At 28.1% G+C, this 17,708-nt stretch overlaps 1 protein-coding gene across 1 annotated transcript in view; it reads left to right on the top strand.

The window, feature by feature from the left end:
• The window catches only part of LOC113385364 (cytochrome P450 4C1-like), a 77,102-nt gene that overhangs the window by 52,343 nt on the left and 7,051 nt on the right, over positions 1-17,708 (top strand). The window lies entirely within an intron of this gene.

Here is a 17,708-nt window from a genome sequence, read left to right as displayed (position 1 = left end):
TTATAATTAAACCACTTTTCGTTAGTAGCGCGTAATATATTAGTATGCTCGGTATGAACATGATATTTATCATCATAAATTGATCAAAGTATTTTTTCAACATTTAATTACCAAGAAAAGGCTAAACTGATCTTCGAAACTACCCGACGTCATTCCTAACCAATATCTTTCGAGTTTTTGAATTTTATAAAATACGTTCAGATGGATTTACTTCCACTCTAATACAAATACAGGAAAAAAAATTCTGCCAATTATAAAGAACAGCTAATTACTGAAAACGGCATTGTAAAAATGTAATCACCGTGAATAGATATTGAGATACATCGAATGGCTTTTTAATTTTTGAAATCTGTCCTGAAGTTTACAAAAAGACGTGGACAAAAGATCGAGAAATCGGCTCACAAATACGGACACACACATTCTTTTCAAATTTGGCCTCAATCGCTTTAGAGTAACTTGATTAGCCGACGTTTTTTTCCTCTACATTCAAAGATCTTTACTTGTTTTTGAATTATCGGTGGTGGACCTTTTTCTCAAATACCTATAATCCCGATATGCTAATTGTCTGCATTCCATATAAAAAAAATAATTTGGGTACTAATCTAAAAGTGTTTAGGTTGGTTTTATTTTAAGTAATGTAAGTAAAATTCAGCCGAAATGCCACATTCCTTAGAAACCGGCATTTAAGAAATTTTTAATTTGAATAAACTATATGCAATAATTTATACTTGATGTAATATTAATAAATAAATAAAACTTTATTAAGGCACAACTAGTGTGAAATTTTCAAAAAATCAAATTTTCAATTTTTTCATATTTTGATAGGTTATACCTTTAAAAATAACATACCAAAATTTTAAATCGATATTTTAAATAGTTATTGAGTCACAGCCATTTAAAGAGTATATATAGTATATAATATAACGATCATTTAATCTTTAAACGCCTTTTTCTTGAAACAGCATTTTCCGAATTTACTGCAGCGATAACTCAAAAACAAATGATCCGATCATTATCAAATTTGTTTTACTTGTTCTATATATAGTTTTCCGTAAAATAAATTATCGATTTTTGGATCGGATCAGAAACGACCAAAATTTTGGGTAAAATTCGACTTTTATTTTAAAAATGCCGTCATTTTGTTAATTTTCGATTTTTCTCTTTATTATAGTTCATTTTACAAACAATATTATCTAGTTTAATGAGATTTTTTTTTTAAATTTCATCTACGTAGACCGGAATCACTGCAGCAGTGAATGGCCTTTTTTTGTCGCGCCGTTGGAGATCGACGATAACTTAAAAAATATTTTATTTTTTTCTTCAAAAATTTTACTATGTATTCTTAAAACATGTATAAATATATTCCTAAAATTCTGAAATTATTGATAAAGTAGTTTTTTTTAATATAAATTCCCTGAAATCATCTTTTTTTAGGCGGTTACACTAGTTGTCCCCTTAATTTACAAAAATAACCAAAAAACGATTTATCTTGAAAAAAAAGCAACGCCTTAATAATATTACCCTCATAGGTCCGGTATGATCATTTATATTAAATGTAACGATATTTGGTATGCGATTATCGTAAATGTAAAACAAACTCATTATTAGCTTCCTGGGCCACTTTTGGATGATCCCAAAAAGCTTTAAATGTATCAGATTGGCTACGAAAATCCTGCACACATCCGCATGAATAAACACTTCGCTGGCGCTTACCTTTCGGGAATTATCTCCGTTCGCCTTCAAATAATTTTCAATAATCAAACCGACCGGCGCGTCGCTCTATAAAACAAATTATACAAATAGCCTGTTCTGGTTCTCAGAGGCAAAGAGATGGTTTTATCCTCCCGTCGGGTCGCGATCAATATTCAGGCCCGGCTCTCGCTAAGGATTCTGCGGATGCCGCATATTAAGCCGGAGCTATAGCCGTCAGCTATAAATTAAACAGAAAACCTGGCCGGTAACGAGGCGTCCCGGAGCGCCTTTCCAACGTTTCGAATGCGCCCTCATCTCCGATCGGCGAAAAACAGAAAATTCGCGCGCTACCGAACGCGGCTAACCTGATTATAACCGGAGGACACGTGGAAGGTTTACTCAATAATATTTACTAACAAGAAAAATGTAGACACCGACCTTAAATTAATATAATCTGCAAGCAGCATTGCTTTTGGTAAGTCAAAAGTAAATTTTTATATTCGAATTCCTTTGTTAATAGTATGAATAATTAGTTATTCGAATAATTTCATTGTTATTTTCTGACACCCGCCCTTCATTGTATAATTTGATTTTATGACGAAAACACCGTATTTAATTACAGTATTTTAGTATTACCACAATCAGACGAATGCTCAAATTACCATTTAATTTACTTTTCTCCCAGCTAACTGGTAAATCAACAAAATTATAATAACTGACCAAAACAAGTTGCACAACCGTACCAATCTCCTTTATTTATGAAAACCAATATTCTCGAATAATACGAACAAAAATTTTAACAGAATATTTGGAGTCACAAAAACCAATTAACTAAAACCATTTACTCTTAAATTTTATTGAGATATTTTTTTATGAAATTGAGTTGAACAAAACATAGTAATTGACCAGAATTTAGTAACTCTAAAAACAATGATTCATTGTTTATGCATGATTTATACATTCAAGGCAGTAAATAACACAGGCCTTTTTTTAGTTTGGTGCATCAAATGTTGAAGCTTATTCTAATAGTATTTTTTGCGCCGTTTTCAAATCTGCAAACATTTTTTTTGTATCATCTCTAGTTTTTGAGATACCGATAAGTTGCCGAAACCAGGTCCATTGTAGGTCGTCACGGAAAAAAACTTTTCACAATGTAACTAGGGAATGCAATACCGATGGAAAATTTCAATACCGGTATTTCGGTAATTTTTCATTTTAAAAACGGAATACCGGTAAATTACCGGTATTTTTATTATCTTAAACCAACGTAAACAAAATTGAAAGTAACTAGTACAAATATAAAAAAATGTATATACAACTACAACTACATTCAACTAGACAATAAAAACGATGAAATAAAACAATAATTTTTTTCAAATAATAATTTAACAAAATTATATCCCATTTAATTAATTTATTATCACTATCGAGTATATTAAGTACTTTTTACCAAAAACAAACTTATGAGTAAGAAAGACCAAAAACTCATAAAAGATCATATTACATTATTATAAAAAACTGTATTATCTGTTATCCGATGTGCTAAATTAGCATAATCTCTAATATTTTAAAAAAATAATTTCTCTACACTAATTTAAGATCGGATTCTTTGTCGAGATAAATACTAAGTTACTATAATTGTTGAGTATTGTTATTTAAAACAATGTGATGCGCTTTTATAGTATTTTCAAACTTCAAAACGTTTTTGAAGAATAATATTTTATAATTATAATAAGAAGCAAAAATATTTAGTAATTATCGTAATTATTATGTATAAAGTTAGAAAAAATAAAGATTACGCAGTGATAATCTGTATGATATAAAATATTTTGGCGCAAAAATCACTTAAAAACTGTTACAGTTTTACATAAGATGAAACAAACACCATTATCTATCAGTCCAATTCTATTTATTGTAACACGATATGTAGCCCTTAGTAAAACAATAAATATTCAGTTTAATGACGAGTTGAGATAATATTTGACAATTGTGTTTATGCGATAACATTCTGAATTGTATTACTATTTTGTGCTTTCATTCCTTATATATCATATAATATATCATATCTTAAAAACTAAAGCTCATACAAAAAAACCAATGCCATTTTTGAAATCAGCGCCCCAAATATACTTGCACCATTTTCTTTGTTGGCCTGTATAATCGTATGATATTGAAACGAAACACGACTATTGATTTGCAATAGCGTACTCTAATCAATTAAGCACATATAGTTATATTTATCATTTTCAATTGTTTTTAAGTGAAATTTTCTACTGAAAAACGGTTTTTCAATTCCACAGATTTTCTGTAAAATCCGGTTTTAAAACCATTTATTTTGCTAAAGGTGTAAACAATAAGAAATAGTAAATAAAGAAGTAAATTCAGTTAAAACATGCATTTTTATGAGAGATATCAATTCGTAAGTGTATTTTAGCATACAATGACCACCATTAAGAATATTATATAATGAAACTGCACTATACTGGCTTCTGAGACACAAGACAATACTATATATTGATAATAATCTACTAATTTACAAGGTGGTAATAAAACTAATATAGACATATAGCATACAATTGTAGGGCAATCAAATCAAACATTGTGCTAATGCAACGAGCCCTGTCAAAAATATTGAGACAGATCACTAATGCTCCATGGTTAATTAGCAATAACCCTCACACGACGATCTTCTATCTATCTAGAACTAGAAATCATTTAATTTCTATAGTCACTCAGCTTCTTAAGACACAATTTCAAGAACTGAACAAGATGCTGCCCAAAGATAATATTGAAGACCCTTTGGCATAACTTTGTATATATAAACAGAATTATTGAATCACTTATTGGGGTGATTTTCCAACTATCGATATAATATTCATCACAATAATTATTTGTGTATTCGAAAGTGTGTGTGTGTGTATGTGTGTGAGTGAATAAATGATATGCCAACTAGCTCATAAGATTGTACTGTATTCTGATTGCTATTGAAAATAAAATAATAATAATAAAAATAATGAAATTAAAAAAAATGCAAATAAAATATTTCAATTTATTATTTTTTTCACCAGCTACCCTGTTATAAGTTGATTAGGGACGTTGGGGTGTGAATGAACTGACGTCGGATGTGAACGCAGACATTTCTCAAAAGCCGGAAATACATCTCAAACGATTACCCAACCGATGAATTATAATTGTATAATTTCTTAATAATACCATAGATAAAATTATTTCTTAAGCAGAAGAATATTTTTGATATATATTTAGTAGTTAATTTGATACAAATATATTAAAATGTAATAATTGTACCCAGAATTAAAATAAAAGACTTCGTGTAATTCAAATTATAACTAGTGGTGTAAGGCATCGTGCTTTAAGGAAAATTGCTGGAACTTCCCGTACCGTAACAAAATGTTCGAAGAATATTCAATGTTTTCAATTAGATTAATATAAATACTGTAACGTTGTTTAATATTCATAAGAATTATATAAACTGAATGGCCAAGTTGAAATTATTTGTTTAAAGAATAATAGAACTTTAGTCAGAATTTAGTTTAGTTCTCTTAGTTCTCTCAAAAACTGCCATTTTTGCACATTTAGCTCTGTATCTTCGAAATGGCTGGACCTGCCATTGCCAAAATCTTTGCCTAATAACCTCTTCTCCCAATCATTACAAATGGAATGTTTTTCAGATGATTCAAATCTGATACTTCGTCCTCTCAAAAATTCGATCTGTATTTTATGCACTCTTTGCTCCGTATCTCTGTAACGGCTGGAGCTGCCTTTGCCAAAAACTAATCAGCACATCTCCCTATCAATAGAAATCGAATGTTATTTGAACCTTTCAAATCGGTGGATTCGTGCGCCCGAAAAGGTGGATGAAAAAATGCGGACATACAAAACACACACACCTCAATTTTTGAAATAAATTCAAGTTTTTAGAAAATTCCATGAAATTAATATACCTACTAAAATTAGTATTTCGATAATTCGCAACTACAAATTGGCAGATCGATAGTAATTTGTTCGTACCTTCAACTACAGATCCCACAGAGTGTTAAAAACTTGTTTTATTAGCAGAAAATATAAAATTTCTATCTCTTGTGTAAATACATAGACTTTATTAGTTTTACACACATTCATAGAGATTATCAAAAAGTAAACTGGAAGAGTTAAGCTACTTAAAAATAATAAACTCGCGCTTATATAGTTCGTAGCTGAAAGTAAGTTCTAGATGATGTAGTATTTTTCCCCAATTCAATGAAAAAAAATTACAAAGAAATATTTGATCAAAATATAATAATTTTGAAGATAAAATTAGCTAACATTAAAAATATCCATAATACCTAGAAGGAATTTGCATTTAGTTCCAACTTAAGCATAGAACTAAATTAGTTTTACGCCGAATGCGAATTTAATATCTCTTGAGAATTATTTTATGGAAATACTTGCCAGAGAAAATTGATTCTTGCATCAAACTTTAAAATAGATAAACTTGTTATATAATAAAGTTTATTGATAAATCTTGCTTTTATTTTTATATCGAATCTTAAAAAGCTATATAAATTTAGATAATAGGATTTATTTTGATGGACAAGTATAAAAAACATATGAATCTATCAAAGAATAAATCTTTTGAATCATAAAAATGTTTAAAACTCCTTTAGTATTTACTAATTAATGTTTTTTTTGAATAGAACTTTTATATGCTGAACTTTTATTAAAATGATATTATTCCAATAAAAACTGTTATTTGATTATTATATTACATTAGTTATTATCATAATTATTAGTTACGGCTTTCTTATGAAGAAAACATTAAATAAATAATATCTAATTAATCCATAAGAAAGCCGTAACTAATAATAATAAATATAATATAATAATCAGATTCAAAAATTAATGAAAGCTGTTCAAAAAGTTATGGGTACTATAAGTCATTTATTTTGAATTTTCATATATTGACGAAATTGTAAAAAATTGTAGGTACTCCAAATTTGTACAATTTTCTATTGGAAAATGGATTTAAAATATTCAAGCTGTGTTTAATAATCGTTAAAATAATTTATATATATATATATATATATATATATAGATTATATATTTTTTTAACAAATGTTGACCTTTAGTTGAAAATAAAACTCAGAATTTTTAATATTCAACGATAAATAAGAGTAAAGTTAATGGATAAAAATGTTTATATGTTGATACAGTGCATAATTTGTTTTGAAGTAAAATTGACAAATATACAATAAATTGTATAAACATTCATATTATATTTAAAATAATTTTTTACCTAAGGTAATTTTCCGTCTGGACCGTCGTCATCAGTTAGATCAAAGAATTGAAAATGCTATACAGATGGTACACTTTAATTTTCAATTTCACGTAAAACTTCTTAGACAATTAGGAATGGGATGCAAGATTTGGATTGCTTTACAAGTACATAATTTTATCGTCTCAAGTGCAAATAAATTTTCCATCATATCACATTAGTTCCCCAAAAGCAGAAGGTATTTTTGGGCGGCAGACACTTAAGAGGATTATTTGGGCATATACTCGGAATGGCTAGAGGAAAATGGTTTTATAAATATAAATATAGATCAGATTCAAAGCTGAATTTATGGGTTTGAAATCACATATAAGTTATGTTGCTTTTTTCACTAGTAATTGATAAATTAAATTATTTGATTGAACAATTTTGTAAAACCCGTTTTGTTAAATGCAATAGAAAATGTCTGTATAATAAATGCAAGGGTAGAGAACTTACATAAAATTTGTAACTAATAAATTTTTCCTTGCTATCATCTTCTAACTAATAAGGTAATAAGATAATGAGCATATAGCTCAGTATCTGTAATGTAATATAAAATAATTATACAAGCAATTAATTACTTAAGATCACATTTTATGGTATTATTATTTTAATGTGAAGAATAGTAATTTCATTAAAAACTTTCAACTATATTTGATGATTTATCAAATAATAACGACGCAAAAAGGTATCAAATGACCTTTGCAGGAATATTATGCTATCCTAAAATAATATTTGGAACCGATAAACCCCCTTCTCTATATTTACTCAAAAACAATTAGCATTGATTATGGACACTTGAGAAGTTATGAAATAATTCCAACTAATTTTGCCAATGCAGAGATTCAAAATGTTGCACGAATATACTGTCAAAAATTATTTAGTTCCAAAATTAATTTCATACTTAAAAATCAACACATTCAATAGAATTATAACCAGTTATTTGTTGCTAATTTAAATAAAAAAAAAATTAAACTATTGAAATTAAATCAGAATCGTGCAATTGTAAATGAGCTCTTTATTGAAAAAAAAACTCAAATCTATGAATATAACATAGTCAATGCAATAAAAAATAGAAGACAGAATAATTACAAACTACTCAAGTTAAAATATATAACAGCCCGCCAAAAAATTTTTGATATTTATATAAATGATAATACAGAATAAATAAAATGTAAAAAACTAATAAACAATAATTCAAATAATGATTGATATGAATAAAAAATATAGGTATAATAATTATATTCAACAAATAAAAACTGCACAGGAATGCATAAAATTTGGAAAATATATAAAGCCATAAACATAGAAAAATGAGATATTCTAACAATTATACAAAATAATATTATATTCAAGTAATTACTGAAATTGTTCATTGAATGATTTTTCTAATAATTCGATAAATGAAAAATTTATTAGAATAGGTAGACTGGGTACGGTCGTCATAAAAGCTAAATCATACTAATTTTGAGATAGGGTCCAAAGTGAGAAAACAGAAGTATGATTGTTGGAACAAGTTTCTTGTTATTGCTTCAGTCGGTGCCTCTCATTAACCAAATCTGTACACTGCATTGCTTTTGAAGAATCATATAAAGTAAGTTTGTCATGTTCGGATTCTTTTAATCATAAATGTTAATTGTACAATAATACATCATTTTTTTGCTATTTTGCTGTAAGTTGTACATTAATAGTTATTTACCGGCAATAAGCTTTTTTTAATAAGTTAGCTAAGTCATAATAATAATTTGTTTTCAAAAATGTGCTTTGGGTACGGTTGTGACAAATTTTGGTGTACGGTTGTGACATGTATTTCTTGTCTTTTTCGGGTAAAAAATAAACAGATAAATAAAATCTAACTTAACAAAGACAAAATATGAAGGAGAAAGAAAAAGAAAAAATTATTATAAGAATTATAAATTTGACAAAAAATTCTTGTAAACTTTGTTTAAAAATATATATTTTGTTACTTATTGTTATATTTTATTCATAAGCTCTTGTTTAAATGTTTATGTTGTGTTGTGTTACATATTGTCACATTTTATTGATTTTGAAGACAATAAAAGTCATTATAAACCATTGCAGTATTCATACCTATCGTTTTTTTATGCTGTTTTTATGCCTGTCACTACTGACCCCAAACGCTGTCACAACCGTCCCATTTGATTTTATGACTAATTCATCGAATTTAAGGACAGTATTTCAGTATTTCTACATAGACAAATGTTCAAATTAGCATTTAATTTACTTTTCTCCAAGCTAAATGGTAAATTAACAAAATTATGGCTGATCAAATAAAAAAGTGGCACAACCGTAGTTTCTTCAGTCTAACAATTATATAAATTAAACTATATTATAAAATGACATTTCAAACACAAATACTAAATTATATTTTAAATCCCACATCTTTCCATTGCAAGTAATTTTTCATTAAATATTAAGCTCATATTTTTCCATTAATTAAGAAGTCGAATATTCAAATTCATCGCAATGAATTTAATTTTAAATACGCATTTCATTTCGTACAAACAAACGACGTCCTACAATAATTAATTAATCGTGACCTCGCCCTCGCCCTGTGATGTCAGAATAATTATGCATTATTTAAAACCGCTACTTGTGGTAAATCGAAAAAGGGCCCGAATGAAGCGTCACGTACGTGCGACATTAAAAATTCATACGTAGGTGCCCCTTCTGGCAGTCGTGACACATACAGATGCTCGCTGGGATATCGAAAAGCTTTGATTTTTCATTCTAATGGTAACAGAAAATAATTTAAAATTTATATGCCTAATATTGTAAGCACAACCAAGCTTTTTTGTTAAATTTTGATAATTTAAATATGCATATTATTAGCCAGAAAGGACCATTTAAGAGGATTTTATAATAACAGTCCAACTGCTATGTCTTTTGGTTACACAATATATAATATAAACAGTTCTGCACTTTCGAAAATTTGATGGAAATTCATATAAAGACAATTCCTGTGAAATCACCAGAGAAAACGTTTTGAACAACTGGGTAATTGATATGCATAACTAGTGCTGTATGGCATTGTGCCTTAAGGCATTGGTAAAATTATCCGCACAAAAAATGATTTTTTTTAAAAAAGCCTTAAATTTTTTTTAAAACTTTGAAAAAATGATATATTTGAAAATTTTGAATTTTTGAAAAAAAAAACTATTTTTTGTAATAACTTTTTTTTTCAAAACAATCGTGCTGAATGGCTGTTTTAGAGAGAGAAATATCGAAGCGCGTAAGCGCCACGTCGTAAACAAAATTTATACCTATTATTAGAATCATCTAGTAATTTGATGTGTATATGTCTTTTGACCCGCAAATGACATTTTTGTCATTTTTTTTACTCGATATCCGAATCCGTTAGACCTGGCTATCAAAAAATTTAATCATTTCTTCATTTTGTCAATACAAGTAAAATGTTTTTTGAATTATTGAAATCGGACGCTCCGCTCTCTTAAAAACTGGATTACCATTTTTGGCACATCCTGCTTTGTCCAATAACTAATCAGCACGTTTCCTTCTTAATAAGAATCGAATGCTTTTTAAGTCATTCAAAGCGGTTGAACAGAATTCCCGAAATTTGTCTAAGATATCCCAAAATGTTCAGAAACCTTTTAAACGTAAAGATATATAAAAATAAAGCAGACTAACGATGCACAAACACAATACATATTTTAATAAATTGTATAAGCTATAGGGACCGATTATGCTTTTAATAGATAATGTTATGACAAAGCTATGTTACGTAGCGCTTCTAATATAAAATAGTACTAAATACTGTCACAATGCCATGAGGTTTGCTGTGCAGCCTGGCGTTTTAGATAGAAAATGCACAAATATCAAAGAAAACAATGTTATAAATGCATCTTTGTGATGTGGAATGAGAACTTACGAGTGAAGTTGCATTTTATGTGTAAAACACCTAATCGCACAGACGATACATAGCATTTTAAAAGCTTTTACATAGTATCATTTTCTATCTATTTTACGGCAGAATCGGCTCCATAGTCCTCGATATTCTTTTTAACATTATGTTGAAAACTGTTTAACATAATTGTTATTTATTTTTATATGTAATAGTATTTTAAAACTTTTACTTTATAAATAATATTTTTTAGAACTGTCCCAATATAGACGACAAGTATTCGGTAAAGGACTAAAAACGTTAGTAAAATACAAGCCATTTGACCATTGCCTTACTAAATGTCTATTTATTTATTTTTAAGACATATTGTAATTAATAGAGAGAAATAATAAAAAAGACCATTTCCAGTGATCAGTCGATGGTCTTATGTATTGAATTTGATGATTAAGCATGTTAAAACTAATCCAAATTGTTGGTAGTATAATTTTTTTAACTAACTGCTCTCTGTAGTTTTATATATTTCTATCAGAAACTAAATCCAAAGGTAGTCCTTTCCAAATTTGATGATTTTTCAACATTTTATGGCAATGCCCGTTTGGAACCTAATTTATTATCAATATCTTTAGTAAGAAATGCATATCACTACTGCTTGAACTCGGAACCTTGTGGTTGTAAGATTGAAGCTTTACCACTTGTGAAGTACTCTCTGAACTGTTTAACATCTTCTCAATCTATTGCTATTATATCTCAAAAACTAAATTAATTGATGCACGAACATATAAAGAAGACTGGTTTTAATTGAGGGATGTTCAGACATTTGACTATGAATAAAATAGGTACACTTGATATTTCATACTAAATCATAAAAAACATGCTCGCTTGAACATTTAAAAAAAATCCGTTTTATGACTGTGAAATTTACTCCACAATAATTCTGTATCTGAGTAGTTTATCTAATCAGATTTTTTGTACAAATATTTTATTAACTTATTCTTATGTATACTTTATTTTTTCTTAAATAGTGCTTTTTCACATGCAAAATTTGTTGAGATTTTCAACAATGCAAATGTAATTAACTTGACTTTACCAGATTCTAATTAAATAATTGAAATTGCAAAAAATGGTATGAAATATTTTGAATTATGTTGAATAATCTCTAATATATCTATTATTTCTCAATATCAATTTTACATCATTACTCGCTCTTCAAATAATATTTTCCTTACGAAAGCAAGTAGATATAAATATATATTGCAACATTCCTTACGTTGTTTACCATCTCTAGTACCTAAAATTTAACAAATAAATTATGCGATTTTTTGTATATATTTATAAATTTCTGTATATATTAATAAATTTCATTATTAATAAATATTTACCATCTCTGGTATTTATAAACATAAAATATTTTTTATACGAAGAAGTTTTATAAAATAAACGAAAGTCATGAAATGTTGCACACAGTAACGAATATCGTGATCTAGGCACGTCTACGTTTGAATTAATTGCTCGTTCTAAAATCATTATTTCATCGTAAAGATAAAGTTGAAGATACTCTCAAAATTAATGTGCTCTTGATTGATTGATGAGTACTAGACGACGCCGGTTGATTCTAATTTTGTTGAAAACACGCCAGACTTTTGATGGCTACCTCTGCGCTACCAGAGCTCTCCACCGCAACGGAAGATTAATTATATTTATGTAAGACTATTTATTTATTGATTATGATTGCCCGGTTTCGGTACAAGAAATTGAGTATAAGTAAAATAAGTTGTACGGTAATGATTAGGATAATTGATTGCTATTGTTTTTGTAGCAGGATAGCTTAGGTAACTGTAGATGCTCAGTCAGAATATATTATCATATTATGATAATGTGGTTTAAATTGGAAAGTCATAGTATAATTACGATTGCCATATAAAATTAAAACTAGTTTGTATTGGTATTTTTGCCTTGAGGCAAGTTACATGAACTCACCAATATGTGTAAATAACCGACTTGATCAATAAAAAATTATTACACATAATTGAAAACAAAGGAACACGTTAACTCGGAGTATTTTCTAAAATAAATGTTTAAAAATCAATAACTTTTATATTTGAACCAGTTTCCGTAGGACTTTAATAACTTGGTAAGTTCATTAAGACCAAGTACTCTATTCTTATACCAAGTAAATTGTCTAATTTTAATTTTAACAAACGCCAAAAAACTACCCATTTTCTCAAACCTTGATGAATTTTTAAAATTAAACTACTTGTCGTAAGCTCGTAATATTTCAGTAAGTTCTATAAGACCATGATATATATCGCCAAAAAAAGTTTGGTTTAATTTTGTTTTACAGTTAATAACAAGAAAACGGCTCGATAGATCTAACAAATCGGTATCATTCCCAACTAATCTTTCGAATTGTTTTTGATTTTTTTAAATCGATTCGGTAGTATGGACGAAAGGTTTAACACTTTTTTCCAAATTACAAAGAAACGGCTCGGCAGATCGTCGCACAAAACTGACAAACGATATTCTTCATTGAGATACCTCAAATGGCTTTTAAATTTCTGAAACCGGTTCAGGCGTTTTTGAGCAAACGTCGATAAAAGGTCTAATTTTAACAAATACCAAAAAAAACGATACTAATTTTTGCAAACTTTGAAGAATTTTTAAAATTAAACGGCTTGTTGTAGGGCCGTAATATTTTAGGATGATCTATAAGACTATGGTATCTACCATAAAAAAATCGTAAAAATCTTCAAAATATTTTTTTTTTAACACCTTATTACGAGAAAACGGCCCGTTCGATCTTTACCAAAAACTAATCAGCACGATTCCCAACCAATATCTTTCGAACGGGTTTTAAATTTTTTGAATTTTCAAAATCGATTCAGAATTGCGGGCTAAAACGTGGACGAAAGTTCTTTCACTTTTCTGCGATTTACAAAGAAACGGTTCGGCCGATCGTAGCGCAAAACTGAGAAACGATAGTTCTCTTCGAGATACTTCGGTCCAGCCATTTTTGAGATTACGTCGATTTACGCCAAAAAATCTGTTCACACACACATATTTTTTCCAAATTTGGTCTCATTGGATTCAGAATGGCTTAAAACGCCAAGAAAACATAATTAGCGAATAGGATTTTTTTATGAAAACATGAACTTGTCCTTCAGGAAGTTAATTATTACCATCTCTTACTTTTTTGCAAACTAAATTATTCATTATTCATTATGATCTAAAAATTAGAAATTGCATAGGCAAATTGTACCAAGCAAAACTAGATATGTTTCAAAATAAATATCATAGTTAGGTGTACTAACAATAAAATTCAAAATAACTCAGTTACTTAGTTAAACCTTAAAAAGGCTAATTGTATAACTGCTATGAAAGAAAGTAATTGACAACTAATTTCGACTCGAATCTATTTTATATGAAGAAATTATCTACCATCGTCAACTGAATCAACCGAATTATGAATTACACGACATTTTCTTATTCTTTTCTCCTTTGTACTGTTTGTTCATCATTTATAACTGGAATTTTATTGGCTCATTATTACGTTCGACATAATCTAGGGCAGACTTCCATCCATCGAACAGCGGAGCTCAACGTTTGCTTTGATATTATTTGATTTATTTGTGTACCTTAGTCATTCTCAAGATCGGTGTATCAACCTAAATTTTCCGTCGAAAATATAGGCCTCTGAACAAAAATAATAGAAGCTTAAAATAAAACATTTATATATATATATATATATATATATATATATATTATTGCTGAATTAGTGTTGATCATTCATGATTGAATTTGTAATTCATTAATGTTGTGCAGAAAACAAAAAGTATGATTTCTAAAAATATATAAATTTATAATTTATTTTCGATACTTTGGAAACAATTTATGTTCCATTTTTAGGTCATCTATCAAAGGCATAGAATTTTTTAGAAAATATTTAAACTAGTTGGTTTGGTATTTTGGCTTGAGGCAAGTTACATGAACTTCCCGATGTTCAAATAATCAACTTAATCAATAAAAAATAAATTAATTTATGAGTCACTAAAAGTATTCCGTGTAGATTTATTACACAATTGAAAACGAACGAACACTTAGACTAGGAGTATTTTCTAAAAGCAAATTTTCAAAAATCAATAATTTTTATAATTGAGCCAGTTTTTTGTAGGACTTTAGTTGTTTAGTATGTTCATTAAGACCAAGTACTCTATAGTTATACCAAGTAAATCCTCTAATTTTAATTTTAACAAATGTCAAAAAAACTACTCATTTTCTCAAACTTTGATGAATTTTTAAAATGAAACTACATGTTCTAAGACCGTAATATTTCAGTAAATTCTATAAGACCATGATATATATCGCCAAAAAAAGTTCCATGAAAATCGACTTAAATTTTTTTTCAACAGTTAATTACAAAAAAACGGCTCGGTAGATTTTCACCTAAAACTAATCAGTATCATTCCCAACTAATATCTTTCAAACAGTTTTTGATTTTTTAAAATCGATTCGGTAGTATGAGCTTAACTGTGGACGAAAAGTTTAACACTTTTTTTCAAATTACAAAGAAACGTCTCGATCGATCATCGCACAAAACTGAGAAACGATAATCCCCATCGAGATACATCAAGTGGTTTTTAAATTTCTGAAATTGTTTGGCGTTTTGACAAATGCCAAAAAACCATACTAATTTTTGCAAACTTTGAATAATTTTTAAAGCTAAACCAGTTGTCGTAGGGCTGTAGTATTTTAGTATGATTTATAAGACAGTGGTATCTACAGTCAAAAAAAATCGTAAAAATCGTCGAAAAAAACTTATCAGTATCTTTCCGAACTAATATCTTTCGAACAGTTTTTGAATGTTCAAAATCGATTCAGAATTGCGGGCTAAAATGTTGACAATTTTTTTTCACTTTTCTACTATTCACAAAGAAACGGCTTCGCACAAAACTGAGAAACAATAGTCTTCATCGAGATACATCTAATAGCTTGAAATCGGTCCAGTCGTTTTTGAGAAAACGTCGATTTACGAAAAAAATCTGTTCACATACACACACACACATAGTTTTCCAAATTTGGTCTCATTCGATTCAAAAATGTCTTGAAACGTCGAGAAAACATAAAATTAGCAATTTTTGAAAGTTAATAAGATTAGCAATTCTGAAAGTTAATAAGACACGTCTCTTTTCGTATCGCGAGTAGGATTTTCAGAAGCCATGGATATGCATTATTAAAACTTCCTTAGTCTTTGTCTTGGCTTGGAACGCATTCAGTTTTATTAAATAAAAGAGTCCTGAACTTTTTAATTCAGAATTCAAATACATTACTTCATTCCGTCCAATCGATTTTGTTTGAACAGCTCGAAGCGTGGTGAATAATTTAAAACATCTTTCATAACAGCAACAATGTATTAAAGTTCACAAGCAGCTTATATTTGAGGTAATGGATTCCCTGAGAAAAATCAAGAATAGAAGTGAATAATTTGAAAAGCTTTTAATTAATTTTAACTTTATTATCATATTAATTATTTTTTGTATTTATATATTCTGTTTATCATAGAATCAAGCATTATTATAATAGGCAAGTTATTAACTTTCCGTAGAGACTAACACATACACACACACATACATCAATTTTTTCTAAAGTATGCCAAAATATTCAGAAACCTTTGAAACGTAAAGATATATAAACATTTTCATTTTCGATTTTTTGCGATTACTATAACTTGCCCTACGGTAAGTTAAAAATGGAACTTAAAAAAAATAGAGTAACCGCACAATTGACTTTTAACTATAATTAGCTATAAAAACGTAATATCATGTACATTACAGTAACAATAAAGTACGAAAATATATTTAAGAAAAAGGCTTATAAAAGATAAAGGTTTTATGATAAGTTAAAATAATTTTAAATATACCTTTAATATTTTTCATGTTTGCCCCTAATTATTACAAAAAATAGCAAATAAAGTAATTAGCAATAATTTAACTAAGTTAAGATATGTAAAAAATTGAAATAACAAGTAATACATATAAACATTGCATTTACTTCATATATTATATTATAATAAAGCAACAATGATTGAAATATTTAACATTAATACTATAAAAAATTGTATGGGAAAATTGAAAATTATTAAGTGTTAGGTTATATCGTATTTCAATTTTAACTTTTCATTTCAAATGATTTATCAAAATTATAGGAATATATTAGTTTTTATATTCATGCCCAAAACTTAGTTAAGATCATTGCAATATAGTTTAAACAGTCGTTCAATATTAAATTAAGATTTCTGTTAATTTTAATAATACAGACAATGTTTTATCAAACACTTCATGATGCAGAAGAAATCCGAAAACTACAAGTCCAATGATGCAATAGTTTTCTGTAATCAGTACAAAAAAGAAATAATATAAATTTTTTTGACATTTCTGCAATAAATCTAATTTAAAACTCTGAATTCTGATTAATACCCACTAACTCATTTCTAATGAAACCCATCTAATCTAATATGTAATTAACTGTATTATGTTGTAATTCGTAGTACACTTTAGATTTGCTTTTAAAATATTATCAACTTATTAAATCCTTTGTATGTATTAATTCTACAAATTACAAAAAAACATTACATACTACCTTCCAAAAAAATCGCGCTTCGTACCAAAGCATAACATAAAAATTATTTTCGTTTGATCAACGCAAAAGTAATATAAAAATATAATCCATCGCCATCGCCATAACGAGTTCCCTCTTAAAATTCTGAAAACATACATCGAGCGTGTTTGTTTTCTTGTTTGTCTGTTAACAAAGTGTGGATTTATCATC

This window comes from Ctenocephalides felis, unplaced genomic scaffold (assembly GCF_003426905.1).
Source record: "Ctenocephalides felis isolate EL2017-DRISC unplaced genomic scaffold, ASM342690v1 CF-g0.4_SCAFFOLD_00845, whole genome shotgun sequence".
NCBI classification, from domain to species: Eukaryota; Metazoa; Arthropoda; class Insecta; order Siphonaptera; family Pulicidae; genus Ctenocephalides; species Ctenocephalides felis.
This window is presented reverse-complemented; position numbering and strand designations above follow the sequence as displayed.